The 18680-nt window shown below is 34.3% G+C and overlaps 1 long non-coding RNA gene and 1 pseudogene across 1 annotated transcript in view; both read right to left on the reverse strand.

The window, feature by feature from the left end:
- The window catches only part of LOC149748051 (large ribosomal subunit protein eL30 pseudogene), a 63357-nt pseudogene extending 57629 nt beyond the window's left edge, over positions 1-5728 (reverse strand).
- The window catches only part of LOC149748050 (uncharacterized), a 153119-nt gene that overhangs the window by 66583 nt on the left and 67856 nt on the right, over positions 1-18680 (reverse strand). Inside the window, exon 2 of the long non-coding RNA XR_016394998.1 lies at positions 15077-15261. This is a non-coding gene — a long non-coding RNA (uncharacterized LOC149748050). The remainder of the gene's footprint in view (positions 1-15076; positions 15262-18680) is intronic.

Here is an 18680-nt window from a genome sequence, read left to right on the forward strand (position 1 = left end):
TTTATACTGAGATATTTATGCACTCATTCTCATGTATGTAATTCATTTGCCAGAACATGACTGATCACTTTGCTTTCAAAGAGAAAAAGAGTAAAACCCTGACAGTTACATGTTCAGATGTCTCAATTTCAACTTCATTTTAATTGTAAAATGCTGTTATGTCATTTCTAAACCAGTTTATAAAGAATTACTTTGACATAATTATATAATGGCTTCTATCAATCATCGCTTTTGCAATTTTTCAATCCCAGACTTAACTTAAAGCACACTCAGTGGCCTGTGCAGCTAAATTGCCTTAAATAAAAGCCATGCTATCAAAAGTAAAGAAACTAGAAAACTTTTTAATCATGTGTATATATGTAGATTCCAAAGAGTTCCAATCATAATTCTTAGTCAAATGTATCAGCCTCAAATGATCTACATGGAGACACTGAAAGCAGTAATAAGTCAGTTCTGTCCAAGAAAGTTTATTTAACATCTATACAATGCCAGACACCCTACTTGATTTAAAAAGAAGGAAGGGGGCTTCCCTGGTGGCGCAGTGGTTGAGAGTCCACCTGCCGATGCAGGGGACGCGGGTTCGTGCCCCGGTCCGGGAGGATCCCACATGCCGCGGAGCAGCTGGGCCCGTGAGCCATGGCCGCTGGGCCTGCGCGTCCGGAGCCTGTGCTCCACAACGGGAGAGGCCGCGGCGGCGAGAGGCCTGCGTACCGAAAAAATAAATAAATAAATAAAAATAAAAAAATAAAAAGAAAGAAGGACATAGTCTCTTTCTTCAAGTATTTCACAAACTAGTGAGGGAGACAAACAGCTCCTCATCAGCTTCATCACTTGAAAGTTATTTATACGTTTTTATACTTACTTAGTTTTGTGAATTTCAAGCAATAAATATGTAATTTTAACTTTTTCAGTACCTCTAATTTAAGATGGCAAAAATTGAAAGAAACAACAACCACAAAAAAAGAAAAATGCATTGGCAAGAACAAAAATAAGTATAGCGGAAATGTAGATAAACTTTCAAATTCTGTTTTTTATAATTTGGTATCATTTATACTTCTGAAGATAATAAGGCTTAAAACTGTACTAAGACTTTTGGGATAGACTATTTTTCTTGAGATATTTTTCTGTACCCCATTTCTATCAGTCTAAGTTATGCTGCAGTATTAAAATCTTAGTGGCTTAACACATTAAATGTTATTTCTTATTGATACTACAAGTCCAACATGGGTCATCAGGGCTCTGTTGATTACAGTCACTCAAGAACCCAAGCTAATGGAGCCTCCTTCTTTTTTATTTTAGTTTTATTTTTCCAGGTTTATTGAGATATAATTGATATAAGATGTATTTAAGGTGTACATAATGGTGATTTGAAATACGTGTACACTGAGAAAGGATTCCCACCATCTAATAACACATTCATCACCTCACATATTTATCTTTTTTTTTTTTTTTTGGTGAGAATATTTAAGTTCTACTCTCTTAGCAGATTTCAATTATACAATATCATATTATCAACTATAGTCATCATGTTATACATTAGATCCTCAGACCTTGTTCATCTTACAGCTGAGTGTTTATACCCTTTTACTAACCTCTCCCTATTTCCCCCATCCCTAGCCCTTGGCAGTCATTTTTCTACTCTCTGTTTCTAAGAGTTGGACCTTTTTTAGAGGGGGGGTGGTATTCTGCATACATATAAGTGATATCATGCAGTACTGAAGCCTCCTTTTTGATACGTGTTTCCAAAGTTGACCAAATGGAGAGAAAAGGGAATGTAGTAAATTAAATGTGAACTCCTAAAGCCTTTATCAGTCACACTTTTTGGGGGATCCAATCGTCACACGGCCATGCCTATCAAAGGAAATGAGAATTGCAATCTTGCTGTGTTCCTGGAATGAGTAGAAAATCACTTTTCTCTTCTTCAGAAACAGCCATTAAGTGTGTGTTAGTTCTTCCCAGTTACTTCTCTGAAATCTTGGTGTATAGTTTTTCCATTTCATTTGGGGATAGTTTCTCTAAGCTATTCTCCATATTTCTGACTTTTTCAGTTGCATTTATCCCATTTGGGGGGCTGTTGCTAGAATGTGTTTCATCATTATGATGCTTTTATTGGTCTTCAATTCCTGAATTTTATAAGAAGGCTTTTCATTCCTTTCCATGCTCTATTGAGTACTTCTTTGTACACTTATATAACTGTTTTGAACTTTTTAATTTCTTTTTTTAATCATCCTCTACAATTTTACTAAGTAGAATCATGTAATTTAATTTCTTTGTGTGTTTTTCAGCTGCCTTTTGCTCATGTTTCTTTTTCTTGCTTGCTTCCAGTCTATTTTTTTCCCCTCTTTTTTTTATTTTTTCAGGCATAGGTCCCAGGATGATGTCTTTTCTGAATATTACTGAGCTTTAAATGGTGGTAAATACCTGCTGCTGAAGTTGGATTTATTTCACACTCTGCTCTCTTCAAGTTATTTTCTTTACCCAAGGAACAAATGTCTCCTTACATTGCAAAGTGCAGCAACTTTGCCTTAATAGTCTTTAAGTTCTTCTATCTTCCTTTCCATTGACTTATCCCTTACCTTTGGCAGAGAAGCTAAGTCATGGACAATAGAAATGACATAAGCACCACCATGAATTTTCCTTATGTGTGCCCTGTTTCACAATTCTGGGCTGTCAAAATCAGTCTAACTGGGCCTTCTAATAAAAAAGTTATTGTATATGTCCTTTAGAATGTGACAATTTGGGGGGGGGATTTATTTCTGGCTCAAAATCCAAAAACAGCATGTGTTGGAACTAAGCATGTTCTCTTCTCTCAGTCTGGGTGTGCTCCATAATCTAGCTTAGGAGTCACAGCAATCTCTTCATCATAATGAATATTCTATTTTTACTTGTCTTTTTTTTTGTTATTTTTGATGGGGTTTGAGGTTGAAGGGTGGAGTAAAAATGCCTTTAATACATGGCCTTAGTTAGACATTTTCATTTTTTAAAAAATAAGTATTTATATGCTGTGTTCCTATTGAACATTGACCTCTTTGAAGTTATTCCTCATCATTTTATTTCCAGCACTGAACATAGTGGGCCCTCAACAAATGTTTTCGAATTGAGGTAAAGAGGGTTAAATTTTCAAATATTTTATTGTCTACTTTTGGTCATAAGGGGGAACCAATAAAATATGGAGATATAGCATATCTTAAGACATCATCATGACTGGAAAACCATACCAAACACCCTGTTGGTTTTGGAATAAGATCATCGTTTTTTGCACAGCAAAGCATCAGATTTATGTTGTAATTCAATTTCCAGTGCTTATAATAAATTGCTTTCACTTCTGGTAGGCAACTGGGAAAAAAGAATCATTCAGAAGTATACTATTCACTCCAATGTTAAGGAAAAGCCTATTACTTCAAGTCAATAGCTACAGGAATTCTATTCAGCATATATATCTATACCACAATCTTCAGCATTTCCAGTGATCATCAACCTACTTACCTTTACAGGTAGTTTAGACACACTGATGGCCAAACATGGAAGAGATGGGAGGGTTTCTATTTTGTCTGGTGTAATAATCAGTGTGATCCAGAGAAACAGAACCAATAGGATGTGTGTGTAGATAGATGGATGATAAATAGATATTTTAAGGAATTTTAGCTCATGTGATTGTAGGGGTGGGCAATTCTGAAATCTACAGGTAGGCCAGTGGTCTGGAGACTGAGGCAAGAGTTGATGATGCAATCTCGAGTCCAAGGGAAATCTATAGGCAGAACTCTCTCTTCCTTGGGCAACCTCAGTCTTTTTTTCTAAGACCTTCAACTGATTAAATGAGGCCCAACCCACATTATGGAGGGTAATCTGCTTTAGTCAAAGTCTACTGATTTAGATATTAATTTCATCTAAGAACTACCTTCACAGCAACACCTAGACTGATGTTTAACAAAACCTCATTACCATGACTACCAAATCAACACATAAAATTAACCAACTCACCTGCCATGCTTAGAAGAATTACAGATTAGCATCAATTGATCTGGCTTTCAGTTCAAGTGCTGCTGTGCTATTTTATACCACAAAACGTGTCCACAGGGGAGTGATGCAGAAGTCTCAAGCAGTAGTCTTTGTTGTGGTATCTAGATTTATTTAGCTTATTAAATATGTTATTGTAAAATGTTCTTGATAGCTTAAGGCATCCAAAAAGTAGCACATTTATAGAAAATGCAACATCATTATTGGAGCTGAGCCTCCGTCCTCCCTACTCCCCCACTTCACATGATGGATAATTTGGAACTCACTCATGTATATGTTTTGTCTAAATTTTGAGATTTATAATGTTTTATAATCAACCTGCAAAACGAGTCCTAATTTCACATGAGCTGAATGAGGACTAAAAATCAAGCAACAAATATTAGGATTATCCTTCCATTACACTCCCTTTGAAAAATGACTCCTTACTGCCACATGAAGGATTCTCTAAGCTTTAATACTGAGCAGAGATTTAAAAGGATTAACACGAACCACCTTCCAGTAAACACACAGAATGCATTTTAACATCTAGTATTTCATCTTTATTTGAGTAGTTTCAAATTGTAATGTTCTGGTCACGTAGAAAGACAGGCTGGTATTGTCCGTTAGTATTCCTGCTAAGTTATTCACAATCCCTCACTGACCTTTTTGCAGCAAGTTTTTCATATCTTTTGTTTCGGCTGCTGTTTTCTGTCTTGCTGACGTTAGTTAGTCAGATTTATTGTGCTCCGTGCTAGTCAGATTTATTGTGCTCCGTGCAGGGGTTCCCATGTCATTATTACTAATGCTTCTTCCTTTAGCAACCAGTATTTATAACTTCGCCACTTAGTTGCTTTGCCCAACTCTTTGAATTCCTAGGACTTACACCTCACTGGAATAGCACTTCTTATTGCCAAGGTACTTTGTAAACCACTTGACTCTATTTTCATGTATAACTATTTTTAGAGCAAACAGTGGAATTGAACAGACCTGTTCTTTGATTGTTTATTTTTGCCTAGACATTTATTTGGAAGATGTTCATTCTCTTTGGGCTTCCACAGATGACCCACTCGTTCATTCAACATCTTCTAGTGCACCAAATATGGACACGACCAGCCTGCTCACAGATGAAATAAAAGCTAACACTGTCTTATCATGAAAATAGCTGCAGTGTAGGTCTGTTAATATGTGACCTGTTTTTAGTTTTCTCTAACTATGTGAAATACTATCCCTGCCCTCCAATAAAAGGTGCTTCTCATTATAACTTTCAAATGAGTGGTGATAATAGGCACAGGCAAATATTAGATGGCTTTGTAACCTTTAAAAAAAAAGCTGTAATGACCGATAATGAGGATTATGCCATGGTACAGCTGGAATAGAATGTTACTGAGATAGCAAGATCAGAGGGACGTTGAAAACCTGCTTGCTCCAGTTCGTCTCCCCATTGACCTGTCTCAATGATTAAATCACCTAGATTCATATAACACTGTGGATAAGTTGACATCTTAAAAATACACATGCCTCTGGGCTTCCCTGGTGGCGCAGTAGTTGAGAGTCTGCCTGCCGATGCAGGGGACACAGTTCATGCCCCGGTCCGGGAAGATCCCACATGCCGCGGAGCAGCTGGGCCCGTGAGCCATGGCTGCTGAGCCTGAGCGTCCAGAGCCTGTGCTCCGCAATGGGAGAGGCCACAACAGTGAGAGGCCCGCGTACTGCAAAAAAAAAAAAAAAAAAATACACATTCCTCTAGGTGAAAAATGCCTCTAGGTGAAATATCACTTGCTCCTTAAAACTGTTTGAATTGTCTACTTCAATCATTTTATGGAACTTATTACATAATTTAAGGTTTTGTTATTTATCTGCATTATGTCTGTCTTATTCAGTTTGACTGTAAGGTCCTTTAGGGTGAAGTGAGTGTGTGAAGTTTTCTTTAATTTTTCTACAGTAGATAGCAAAGACTGTGTATGTTGTGGATGCTTAAAAAACTGCTGAATAAATGAAAATAGAAATGACTATATTAAAATTGATTAGCCTATCAGTTTAACTAGGGAAGGTATGTAAGATAAGCATAATATGATGGTGAAGAAAGATAGGTTGCTGCTACAAAAGTTAGTTTCCAAGCAAAGTGATAAAAATAATTGTTTGAGGTAGAACTTCCAGAATGACAGAGAAAACCTTGGCAAATCTCCTCTGTAAGAACAAAGAAAATACTAGCAAAAATTATCTAACTCAGCCATTTCAGAATCCTAGAAATTAACCAAAGGCATAGTTCAAAGTATAAAATGTTTATTTAAGAAAAGCTACTGGGTGAAGAAAATGAAAATACCATCTTAAAAAGATATATGCACCCCCATGTTCATTGCAGCATTATTTATAATAGCCAAGATATGGAAACAACCTAAGTGTCCACCATCGATGGATGAATAGATAAAAAAATATGGCATATATGTATGTGTATTTCAGCCTTTAAAGAAAGAACTATTGCCATTTGTGACAACATAAATAGATTTTGAGAGAATCATGCTAAGTGAAATAAGTCAGACAGAGAAAGACAAATATCATATGATCTCAGTTATATGTGGAAGTCTAAAAAACAAAAAAAAAAACAAAAAATCCCCAAGCTTATAGACACATAGAACAGATTGGTGGTTGCCGGGGGGGTGGGGGGGGGTTGGGGGGTAGGGTGGTGTGTGAAATGGGTGAAGGGAGTCAAAAGGTACAAACTTCCAGTTATAAAAAATAAATAAGTCCTGGAGATGTAATGTACAGCATGGTGACCATAGTTAATAACACTGTATATTTGAAAGTTGCTAAGAGAGTAGGTCTTAAAAGTTTTTATCACAGAAAAGAGATTTTTGTAACTATGTATGATGACAGACGTTAACTAGACTTACTGTGGTGATCATTTCTCAATATATACAAATATCTAATCATTGTGTCATACACCTGAAACTAATATAATATGTCAATTTTACCTCAATAAAAATTTGTTTGAAAGACTCATGGAGCTGAATATTAAATATCTGTGCATTTCATTGCATATATATAGTATGTATATGCATACATACTATATATATAGTGTTAATATAAAGAGAAGCTACTGAACTTTAGTAACAAATGCAGGATCTGTGTCATTTTGTTTTGAAGATACTCCTGTCCCTCCCCCTCCTTCCATAGCATGGCAGCTGCAGCAACTACCAGCCTCACAGCCACTGAGGGGACTGAATTGTTTTGGAGCTCTGCAAAAACCACATTCCCCAGAGTGTTGTCACTATTTGACTAGACTTGGAGCTTTCTGAAGAAGTCCCATTCTCAGGACCTTGTTGCTATTTAACTTGACTTGGAGTTCAGCTTGGTAGAAAAATGCTACATTCAGGTCATTATTAAAAACAAGTACAATTAGCTGCAGTAGTTGATAGTACAGCTGTCTAAGGCAGAAATACCAGTTGGGACAAATAAGAAGCTGGCCGGAAGTTTTGAGAGGAAGATCTAGGGAACGACCCAACCTTAAAGGGTTTGAAAAGCCCCAAGTATTCCTAAGGATCGGTAGGTCCACGCACATGTGTGCACATGCACAGAAAAACTGGAGAAAGACCCATTTACTTATTCATATCTGGCTGACTTTGGAGCCCTTTGCAAGCGGGAATGAAGGCTAATGAAGACGCATAAAGTGCCTGCACTTTGAAGCATGCTTCAGTACGCATGTAGATCCCCTTGGAAAGGGCAGAAGATTTGTTGGCTGAAGGAAAACTTCTGACAAACCACTGACTGACCACTAAGCTATGCTGACTCAGGAGTGAACCCTACAAATCCAGGCTTAAAGATACAAACAACAAAATAAATAGATAAAAAGCAAAGATTTCAGTGGCCACACACTGCAGGGAATACTCTACAGAATTAGCCATGGAAAGTCATTAAACAAACAGCAGCAGCAGCAACAATAAAACAGTAAAAACAAAATGGTCAGGGGTAGTGTCTGATTCCAGAGTTGCTACAATATACAGTTGATCCTTATTATTCTCAGATTCCATACTTGTGAATTTACCTACTCACTAAAATTTATTTGTAACACCAAAATAAGTATTCATGTTGCTTGCTTTTACAGTCATTCACATGAATGTGAGTGCACAGAGTAGCAAAAATGTAGTCACTCAACATGCATGTTTCCAGGTGAAGTCAAACAAGGTGGCCCTCTGCCTTCTTGTTTTAGCTCTCGTCAGAGGTGACCAAAGGATGAAGACAGTAGTGGGGCAGGCTCAGGCAAGTTATTAACATTCCTAAACCTCATTTCCTCTTTTGTGAAATAAAATAGTCTACCAGGATGAGTTGCTTTCAGGATTTAAGATTATAATCTATGTGATATATATGTGTAATAGTTACGTATTCATTAATGTAGTGTTTGCAGTGGGCTTATAGAGCATAACTACCATGAATAGAAAGAATCAACTGTATCATCTAAATTTCCCAGTTTTCAAAAAAAAATTACAAGACATGCAAATAAACAGGAAAGCTTAGCCAATACACAGAAAAATAAAATTAGTCAGTAGAAATTGTCCTTGAGGCAACCTAAATGTTACACTACAGGAAACCATGTTTTAAGGATTAAAGAAAAGTATGACAACTATATCTCACCAAATAGAGAAGATCAATAGAGACAGAAATTGTAGGAAAAAAGACAAATAGATATTATGGAGTTTAAAAATATGATAACTGAAATAAAAATTAACTAGAAGGGCTTAGTGACAGATTTCAGTAAACAGAAGAATGAACCAGTGAACTTGAAGTTAAAGAAATAATCAGTGAAAGAAGATAAATTAATAGAGATTATTCAGTCTGAAGAACAGAGAGAAAAATGAATGAAGAAAAATGAACAGAGCCTCAGAGACTTGTGGGTGTTTCAACATGTACGTAATGGGAGTCCCGGAAGGAAAGGAGTGAGAGAAAGGGTAAAAAACTTTTGAAGAAATAATATCTGAGAACTTCCCAAATTGATGGAAAACAATGTACACATCTAACAAGCTCAATGAACTCTAAATAAAAAAAACCTCAAAGAAGTCCACATGCATACTCATCATAGTCATACTGTTGAATTATCAGTGACACAGAGAATATCTGGAAAGCAGTAAGAGAAAAAAGTGACTCAACAAATACGTGGGATCCTCAGTAAGATTAATAGCTGATTTCTCGTCAAAACCATGAGGACCAAAAGGTGGGATGACATATTCAAAGTCCTGAAAGGAAAAGACTGTCAACCAAGAATTCTACATCCAACAAAACTATCCTTCAAAAATGAAGGAGAAATTAAGACATTCTCCTATAAGCAAAAACTGAGAGAATTTGTTGCTAGTACACTGCGCTATAGAAAATTAAAAAGGAAACCTGTTAGTCTGAAAAGGAAGGACACTAGATGTTAACTCAAATCCACACAAAGAAACAAAAGCATCAGTAGAGGTATATACATAGGGAAATATTAACTGTTTTCTTCTCTTATTGATTTAAAAGACAACTGCATAAAATAATAATTATAAAACTTTGCTAATGGGCTTATATAAAAAATGTAATTTGTGTGACAGTAGTAATGCAAAGGAGGGGAAGGAGAAGAATTTAGATTGAGGCAAACTTTTAGTATAATACTGGAGTTAACTTAGACTTAATCTGAACTAGATTGTTTCAAATTAACATGCACTTTTTAATTCCTCAGAATAACCATTATGAAAATAACTTAAAGAGTGTAGTTTAAAAACAACAAAGGTAATAAAATAGTACACTAAAAAAATATGTTTAACAAAAAAAGAAGACAGCAGAGAAATGGAAGAACAAAAAAGACATGATGTATAAGAAAACAAACAGCAAAATGGCAGGTGTAAATCCTATCACATCAATAGTTACATTTAATGCAAATGAATTAAACACTTTAAATAAAAAAGTATAGATTATCAGGCTGGTTTAAAAACCAGAATCAAAATATATGCTGCTGGTAAGAGACTGATATTAAATTCAAATAGGTTAAACCAACTCAGAACTGGAGTAACTATACAAATATCAGGCAAAGTAAATTTTAAGGTAAAAGATATATTACTAGAGACTAAGAGGTATATTTTATAATAATAGATGGGTCAGTTTATCAAGAAGAATTATAAATTTGTGCAGCTAATAATAGAGCCACAAAATATGTGAAACACTAAGAGGTATATTTTATAATAATAGATGGGTCAGTTTATCAGGAAGAATTATAAATTTGTGCAGCTAATAACAGAGCCACAAAATATGTGAAACACAAATTAACAAAATTAGATAGAGCAACAGACAATTCAATATTGTTGAAGAGGTCAATACGTCGACATCAGTAATTGATAGAACAACTAGACAGAAAAACAATTACTTGAGGGTGAAGGAAAAATAATTGACTTGTAGCATGGCGGTGAGGCTAAGGTAGGGGTTGGACCAATTTTTCCAAAACAGGTCTGTAGGTCTTCGATGGCATCATTTAAAAATTATTTAATGCTCTTTAAGAGTTGCTGGACTTATGTTTTACTGTTTTAATAATGATTGAATTTTATGATTTTTTTGGTTGTTTTAAAACCTATAGGTTTTAAAGCCTATAGGGTAGTTAAATTGCATTGTTGTGGTAGTGTCTTTTTCTATGACATAATTTTTAAATTTATAACGATTCATAAATAAATATAAGCACATGACAGAATACAGAAAAGAAAGGCAAGAAAAATAATGGCCATAGTTCCATAAATTTTGGCTACTTTGAATAACTTTGCAATACACTTCTTTATAGCTAAGTGATAACACATATTGTAATTATTTTCTTAGAATAAATTCCTAGAAATAAAGTTGACAGAGCAACAAGTAGGCCCATTTTAAAAACTTTTTGATACACAAAGGCAAATTGCTCTCCTAAAAATAATGAATCAGTTTATATTCCACCATTATGGTATGAGAATCTGTTTCCTAATGAATCTGTTTTCCTAAAGAATTTATGATGGTGAGCTGAGTGAATTATTCAGTAATTTATTTAATTATTATGCTATAGTTGGACATTTCATTCATTTAATAAACAAGTATTTATTAGTGCCTGCTATGTGTAACATCATGCATAGAGTAATTTATAAAATAAACATGGACTTTGCTCTTATGAACTTTTCACCGTTACACTACTCTACTAATATGATGACTATCTTTTTACATATTTGGATTGCTTTTAAACAAGTCCCAAAAGTGATGATGTATTTTGTAACACTGCTGGAAGTTCAAGGTTCACAATGCCTGCAAATACTCTTCATTGGAAATTCTATGAACATTAGTAAGGCTCCCAAAGGCACACCAGAGGATAACTGAGGGACTGGAGTAAAGAAATCTGGTTCATGCTCATTTTGAAACAATCTTCAAGAGAACAGAGTAAATGAATGTTGGTTCTATGTGTATACGTGAACTAGGACAGGCACAGACTTTCAGAGATAGACTGACGTTAGAAATCTCATTCAAATTCTTAATTTTGCATTTTCACTATTTTTAAAAAGATGTGTTTTTATAGTCTCACGACTGAAAATTTTAGAAACGTCAATAGTAGCTAGAAGAACTTGAAATCTTATTAAACTTTCACTAAGCCATATAGCAAATATCAGTGGTCCAATAGTTATTGATCCTGAAAGGAGGATTATTCTGGAATATAAACGCTGTTTATATAACTTTAATATATATAATGTCAAAAGAAGGGGAGTTTGTCCTTTCTAATCACTAACTGATAATAAATATGCCTAAGATATTAAGACATTCAAGTTTCTCCTTATTTGTCTTTCCAGAGAGAGTGGCAGAGAATTTTGAAAGAGCAGCCTAAAAAACCTTGCTCTGACATTGTCCACATAAAACATCGCTGCTTTATTAGGGTCTACATGAATATCATAAATGTTACAATTTTGGAGATCTCCTAAGGAAACTGGAGAAATTGTTCTGAAGAATCAGAAATTATTTTTGGCTTTTGAGAAATATTTCCCTTTTTTTGACATGATTTTTGTTTTTATAATTGAAAGTATTAACTTTTTTTAAAAATTTGGTGTTTTTTAAAATTTTTAAGTATTTACAGTATGTCTAAATAACCCTGTTCTGTTTCCTCAGTTCTTTGGGGTTTGGGGTTATAAATCTATAGATAATTTTATCAAAATTCTAATTTACGCAGCAGGACACTTTATTTTCATAATCTAAAGGACACCCTCAGACACGCTCATGAATAACAGGTTGCTGATTTGCCATCAACATCTCATGTTTCAGCTACCTGGAAGAATTAACTTTGAAAAAGACTGAGGATCTCAATACAATAAAGTTTCACATTTACTATCCATAAGGAACAATAACACAGACGTGATGATTGCTAGATAGCAGCTTGCTATCTGGAGAATTCCAATTCATGATGGAATAAAAAGAAACAAGTTAACACCCAGAAAATGAACTGTTTCTGATGATCAAAGTCACAAGACCTCTGCTTTTTCTGTATAAAACTATTTATTAACAGGAACTTCAAATAAATTAGTTGATTTTAAAAAGCAGTATGATAAAAAAAAACTTAATGTGATGTCTTAGAAGCTCTCCAGAAGATAAGCAAGTTTCACTTATGAAAGACATTTGTTAAGCAGAAATTGACTGGCCAAAGATGAAAAGCTGTAAAACTTTACAGTAACAATAAAAATAAATCTTTATTAGCTTCAATATGGAAAATTTCTTCCAGAATGAGTGTCAGCAAAGATAACAGGGAATTAAGAGTCCCTATCCTTACTTCTTTAACCTTGATCATAACTTTGGCAATATGTTTCAACATGCAGTGTTTGTCTCTGCCAACGGATTTTTTTTACGTAAAATATATAACATAACAAGAAATGATTGTTAGGTCCGTGAATTGCCCTCATAGGAAGCCTATAACTTTACTTACTCATCTAACTGTCCTATGTTACTACTTCCTATTTTATATAATATTGACTCAGTGGGATAGTAATCAGGCTCCTCAGGAAGTTTAGGTAATGTGTTGTTTTAGCTGATTATCCCATATTTGCATAACCATACATTAATTTTTTTTTTCTGGGAGATTTACTCTGTAGCCATTAAGGTTAGTTCTCAAAGTTCTGGGCAATGGTATACTTAAACCCTTGACCCTCTTATGGGTTAGATGGGACTGTGTGACTAGTTCTGACCAGTGATTTTTGGGCAAAAGTGATGTGTGTAATTTCTAGACCAAGCATTTAATAGCTAATTTTGGATCCTCCAGAACCCTCTTTTTTTCCAATTACATTTCAGATGTTGGCTACTCTTTCACCCTGGGTCCCTGAATGCCTACAATGGCAAGCAGAAGGACCTACAGGGAAAAATAGATGCCAGAGATGGTAACATCACTTTTGTTTTTTATAAAAATGATTTATGTTGGATTCATATGAATTAACTAGGTTTGGAAATAACAATCTAATTATTTGGTCAGCTTCTTAAAAAAAATGAGCTATATCATCATTTCAAGGGTATATTCACTTATTGTGGCACATGCTGATAAAAAGAATTTTCTTCAAGGATCACAGAAGCTAACAATATAAGAAGAGATAATAGTGATACAAGCAGAGCTGGTTTGTTAATTAAAATAAAAATGGAGGCTTTTAACATTTATTCTTCCCTCATTTTGAGTGTCGTGTAAACAATTGGGTCTCTGTCGGAGCTACTCTCTAGAGATCACTTCTTGGTTACTGTTCTTGCCAATTATTAAGGTATATCTTTTTGTGGAAATTTTTGATTGAAGTGAGTGTAAATAAGCACTTTATATCTAAGCAATATAGTCTAGGGGTAGATATAACTAAAAGGAACTAATCTGTTTTGGGGTTACTGCTCCCTACCTGTACATGTAATGTGTAAATTCATTTTTGGTATAACTTTTTGTTTCTTATGAAGTTGGTTAATTTTTAAAATTAGCATATGAAAATTGCAGAGACATTTTTATTCTAGTTCCCTTCCCCAGAACCCACCAAAACCATTGTCATCGATGAAGGAGGCATTGATTTATACATTTTAGTATTTAGCTACATACAAAAATGTATAAAATACTCTGGCCAACTACTTTGAAATTGGACTAAACTGGACAAAATTAAGGGCTGACTTATAAATTTTCAAAATTTGAGGAAAACAGTTTCCCTAAAAGTGTCAGTCCTATCCAAATATCTTGATTAAAGTGGCAAGATTTTGAGGTGCAGCTAGATCACAACAGAAGGCGTATCATTATGTAAACTTGGTTGGACACAGCATAAAGGCAGAGAAAGTAGCGCTAAAAAAGAAACTACCTTTACTCCTCATTTACATTTTCTATGAATTATAAACCTAGACAAGGGAAACTTCCTGAGGAGAAGTGGGATAAATTATGGAGGTGAAGCAGTAATTGCTATACTTCAGCATCAAAATCCTGTGACTTAAGGCTTTGTTTTAAGCTATTTAAATATCTTAAACGTCAGACACTAAGGAAAAATGAACTATCAGGGCAAACGAAATAAAACATTTGGTGAGATGGTTTCAAAACAATAAATCAGAAACAGAACTGTTAACTACCCTGTTTATTTTCCCTATGCCACCCACCCTATTTAAAACAGAAACTGACTCATAGACTTAGGTAAGGAACTTATGGTTACGGGGGGGTGGGGAGGGTATATGGAAAGGATAGACTGGGAGTTTGGGACTGACATGTATATACTGCTATATTTTTGAAATAGATAACCAACAAGGACCTACTGTGTAGCACAGGGAACTCTGATCAATATTCTGTAGTAACCTAAAAGGGAAAAGAATTTGAAAAAGAATAGATACAGGTATACTGATCACTTTGCTGTATACCTGAAACTAAAACAACATTGTTAATCAACTATACGCAATATAAAATTTTTTTTAAAAAGAAAATAAAGCATATATTTATAAAGTATATATTTATAAAATATATAATGAGTAATTATCAAAAACAAAACAAAACACAGAACCTAAATATAAATACTATATATAAATGCAGCAAGTGTACATAAGCTAAAAGCAAATGAAAGATCTACATCATATAAAGACTTACCCAGGGGCTTTCCTGGTGGCGCAGTGGTTGAGAGTCCGCCTGCCGATGCAGGGGACGCAGGTTCGTGCCCTGGTCCGGGAGGATCCCACATGCCGCGGAGCGGCTGGGCCAGTGAGTCACGGCCGCTGAGCCTGCGCGTCCGGAGCCTGTGCTCCGCAATGGGAGAGGCCACAGCAGTGAGAGGCCTGCGTACCGCAAAAAAAAAAAAAAAAAAGACTTACCCAAAGAAATAGAGACAAAAATAGTTCAGATACATTGTTCTTCATAATTTCAAAGACATTAAAACAACACAGTAACCCTAATAAAAAGAATCTCAAAGAATAAAGTAGCCAAAATGTGATAAGATAATGAGAATATTTGAAAAGGAAGCTTGTAAATCATGAAAAAGAAATTGAAGGGAAAAAATCCATTACAGAAATAAAAGCCCTTTCTAATACAGAGGCCATAAAAAACAGATTACTAATAACTGAAAATACAATCAAGCATAGGTTGATTGACTATAGGAAAATACACACATGCACACACACACACACACACACACATATGTGCACCCACAGAGGTGTTGTAGACTTTTGGAAGATTTCTTCCTAGATAATTTTTAGTTTTAGTTGCTGTTATAAATGGGTTATTTTTTCAAGGTTTCCAGTTTTTGCTAGAGTATTGAAATGCAATTGACTTATTTTTAAATCATCTTTATTAAGATATTATTTATATATAAGAAAATGCATCCATTTCAAATGTTCAGTTCTGTTAAGTCTTGATAAACACACACACCTGTATAACCTGTGCCCTTTAACAGTCAATCATTCTATTTGCTCCTGGTTACCACTGGTTGGTTTCATTTTAAATAAAACTTGTCTTTCCTATAGGTTCATGTAAATGAAGTTGAATCTGTAGACCAGTTGGAGAATTGACATCTTAACAATATTTTAAATCTTCCAGTCCATGAATATGGCATATCTCTCCGTTTATTTAGGTCTCTTAAGTTCTTTTAGCAATATTTTGTAATTTTCAGCGTGCAGGACGTGCATACCTTTTGCTAAATATATTTTGAAGTATTTTACATTTTTTATTCTGTTGTAAATAATGTTTTTAAACTTAAACATCCAACTATTTATTGCTTGTATAGAGAAGTGAAATTGACTTTGTCTTTACCTTATATCTTGTGATCTTGCTTAATTCATGTATTGCTTTTCCTTCTGAGACTCCAAATACAGGTATGTTAGACTGCTTCCTCTTGTCCCACAAGTCACTGAAGTTCTATCCATTAGTATTCAGTCTTTTTTTTCTCTCTCTGTGCTTCAAGTTAGATTGATTCTATTGCTATGTCTGCACAGTCTAATTTGCTCTTTATCCCATCCTGTGAATTGTTCATTTCACATTTCTTTTTATCTCTAGTCATTCCACTTGTTATATTTCTGTAGCTTCTATTTCTGTCTTCATGATTCCTGTTTTGTTTTTAAATCTCTGAACATATTGAGCATATTTATTATAGCTATTGTAATGTCCTTGTTTGCTAATCTATCCTCCCTGTCATTTTTTAGTCTGTTTCTATTGACTGCTATGTGCTATAACTTCCTGCTTCTTTGCATATGCAGTAATTTTTTAAATTGTATACTAGACATTGTGAAGTTACATTGTTGAGTATCTGTAATTTGATCTTGCTTTAAAGAGTGTTGTGTTTTGTTCTGGTAGGCAGTTAACTTATTTGAAGATTAATTTGATCCAGTTAATTTTTATCTTTAAGCATTTCTATGGCATGTCTAGAGTAGTTTTCATTCCAGGTATATTTCAATTTCTTTACCAAGATATGACCCTTCTTGGGGTCTCTTGAATGCCTCAGTGATGACTGAAGAATCTCTACACCGGCTCATCAGAACTCAGATGTCTTCCTGCCTTGTGCAGGATCTGAGGATTGTTCATCTCACAACTCTTTGCCTGACTTCATTGAATTTTACCTCACACGTGCAGACACTAAAATATGGCAAAGACTCAAGGGACCTCAATGCCAGTTTCTGAAGTTCTTTTCCTTAATAGCTCCTTTGTCTATAAAATTCTATCCCACAATTTCCAGCTGTCTCAACTTTCCTGAATTCCTTCTCCATCTGCTAAACTAAGTGAGAGTACCAAGCTTTATTTGGATTCTCCTTTCCTGTACCCATGGTACGGATATTGCCACCAGGCAGAAAGCCAGGGTGATTATTGGGCTTACCTCATTTGCTTCCTTTCTCTCCTGGACCACAGTGCTGTCTGTTGTTCAATGTCTAAAAATAATTGTTTCTCCATTTGTCCAGTTTTCTAATTATGTATGTCAAAAGATTATGTATGGCCCATATTTCTCCATTATGGTCAGAAGCAGATGTCCAATTAATTGACTTTTATATGTTGATATTACATCCAGCTAATTTACTGAACTCTTGATTATTTCTAGATACTTGGATGGGAGTCTGTGGGTTTCCCTATGTGGATAATTATATCACACATTAGAAATAATGACTTTAGTTTCCTCTTTTCCATTTCTTAAACCAGTCATTACTTTTTAGTATCCTCATGGCAAGAACCTCCAATAAAATATTGTCTTATTCTGAGAGGGATAATGCTTGTGAATATACTTACCTGAGAAGTATAACAATTACTTTGGTTTTTACCTTAATTCTTAATTTTCATTTCTAAATCAAGTAAAATTAAATTTAGTATATTATTCTAACATTAGCAGAAATAGATTCCATTTTCTTCTATCTATTTATCCATCTATATAGTTATCATATATGGACAAAGGCATACCATGATATTTTAAATATTATCCACCAAATTTTGACATTTATTTCTGGGGAGTAGGAGTTGGAGTGGATTTTTTTTTTGTAACTTGAGAGAGCTTTATTATTATTTTTAAAAATTTTTATTGGAGTATAGTTGCTTTACAAAATTGTGTTCGTTTCTACTGTACAGCAAAGTGAATCAGCTATGTGTATACATATATCCCCTCTTTTTTGGATTTCCTTCCCATTTAGGTCTCAGAGCATTGAGTAGAGTTCCCTGTGCTATACGGTATGTTCTCATTAGTTATTTATTGGAGTGGATTTTGAAACTAATTTTTACTTTCCTTTTTGTTTCTTTCTGCATTGCTTTAATTTTTTAAATAACAGACTTCTATTATTTTATGAAAATAATAGTCCTTAATCTAAAAAAATTACATTTTAGAAAGTCAAATAATTTGAAAATGTAGATAGGAAAATATGAAAGTTATTTTCATTCAATACAACCCAATTCCCAAGGGTATACACTAAGTGATGTATATACATCCATATTTTTTTCAGTGTATATACAAGCATTATGTATGTATAAATGGGTGTATATATGTAATAAATGTGTAAATGTGTATTTATATAGGTATATATGTATATATATATGTACATCACATGTGTGTGAATATATAAAATACGTATATATATACACACATATATACACATATGTATATTATATATGTGTATACAATGTGTGTATATACATATATATAACTAAAAATATACTTTTTCCCCAAATGAGATATTGAATATAATAATTTGCAATGTACTTTTCTTAGTTTAGCAATATAATATATATA

Source organism: Delphinapterus leucas, chromosome 11 (assembly GCF_059928025.1).
Source record: "Delphinapterus leucas isolate spDelLeu-1000000601 "Yukka" chromosome 11, BTC_Dleu_Yukka2, whole genome shotgun sequence".
Taxonomy (NCBI): domain Eukaryota; kingdom Metazoa; phylum Chordata; class Mammalia; order Artiodactyla; family Monodontidae; genus Delphinapterus; species Delphinapterus leucas.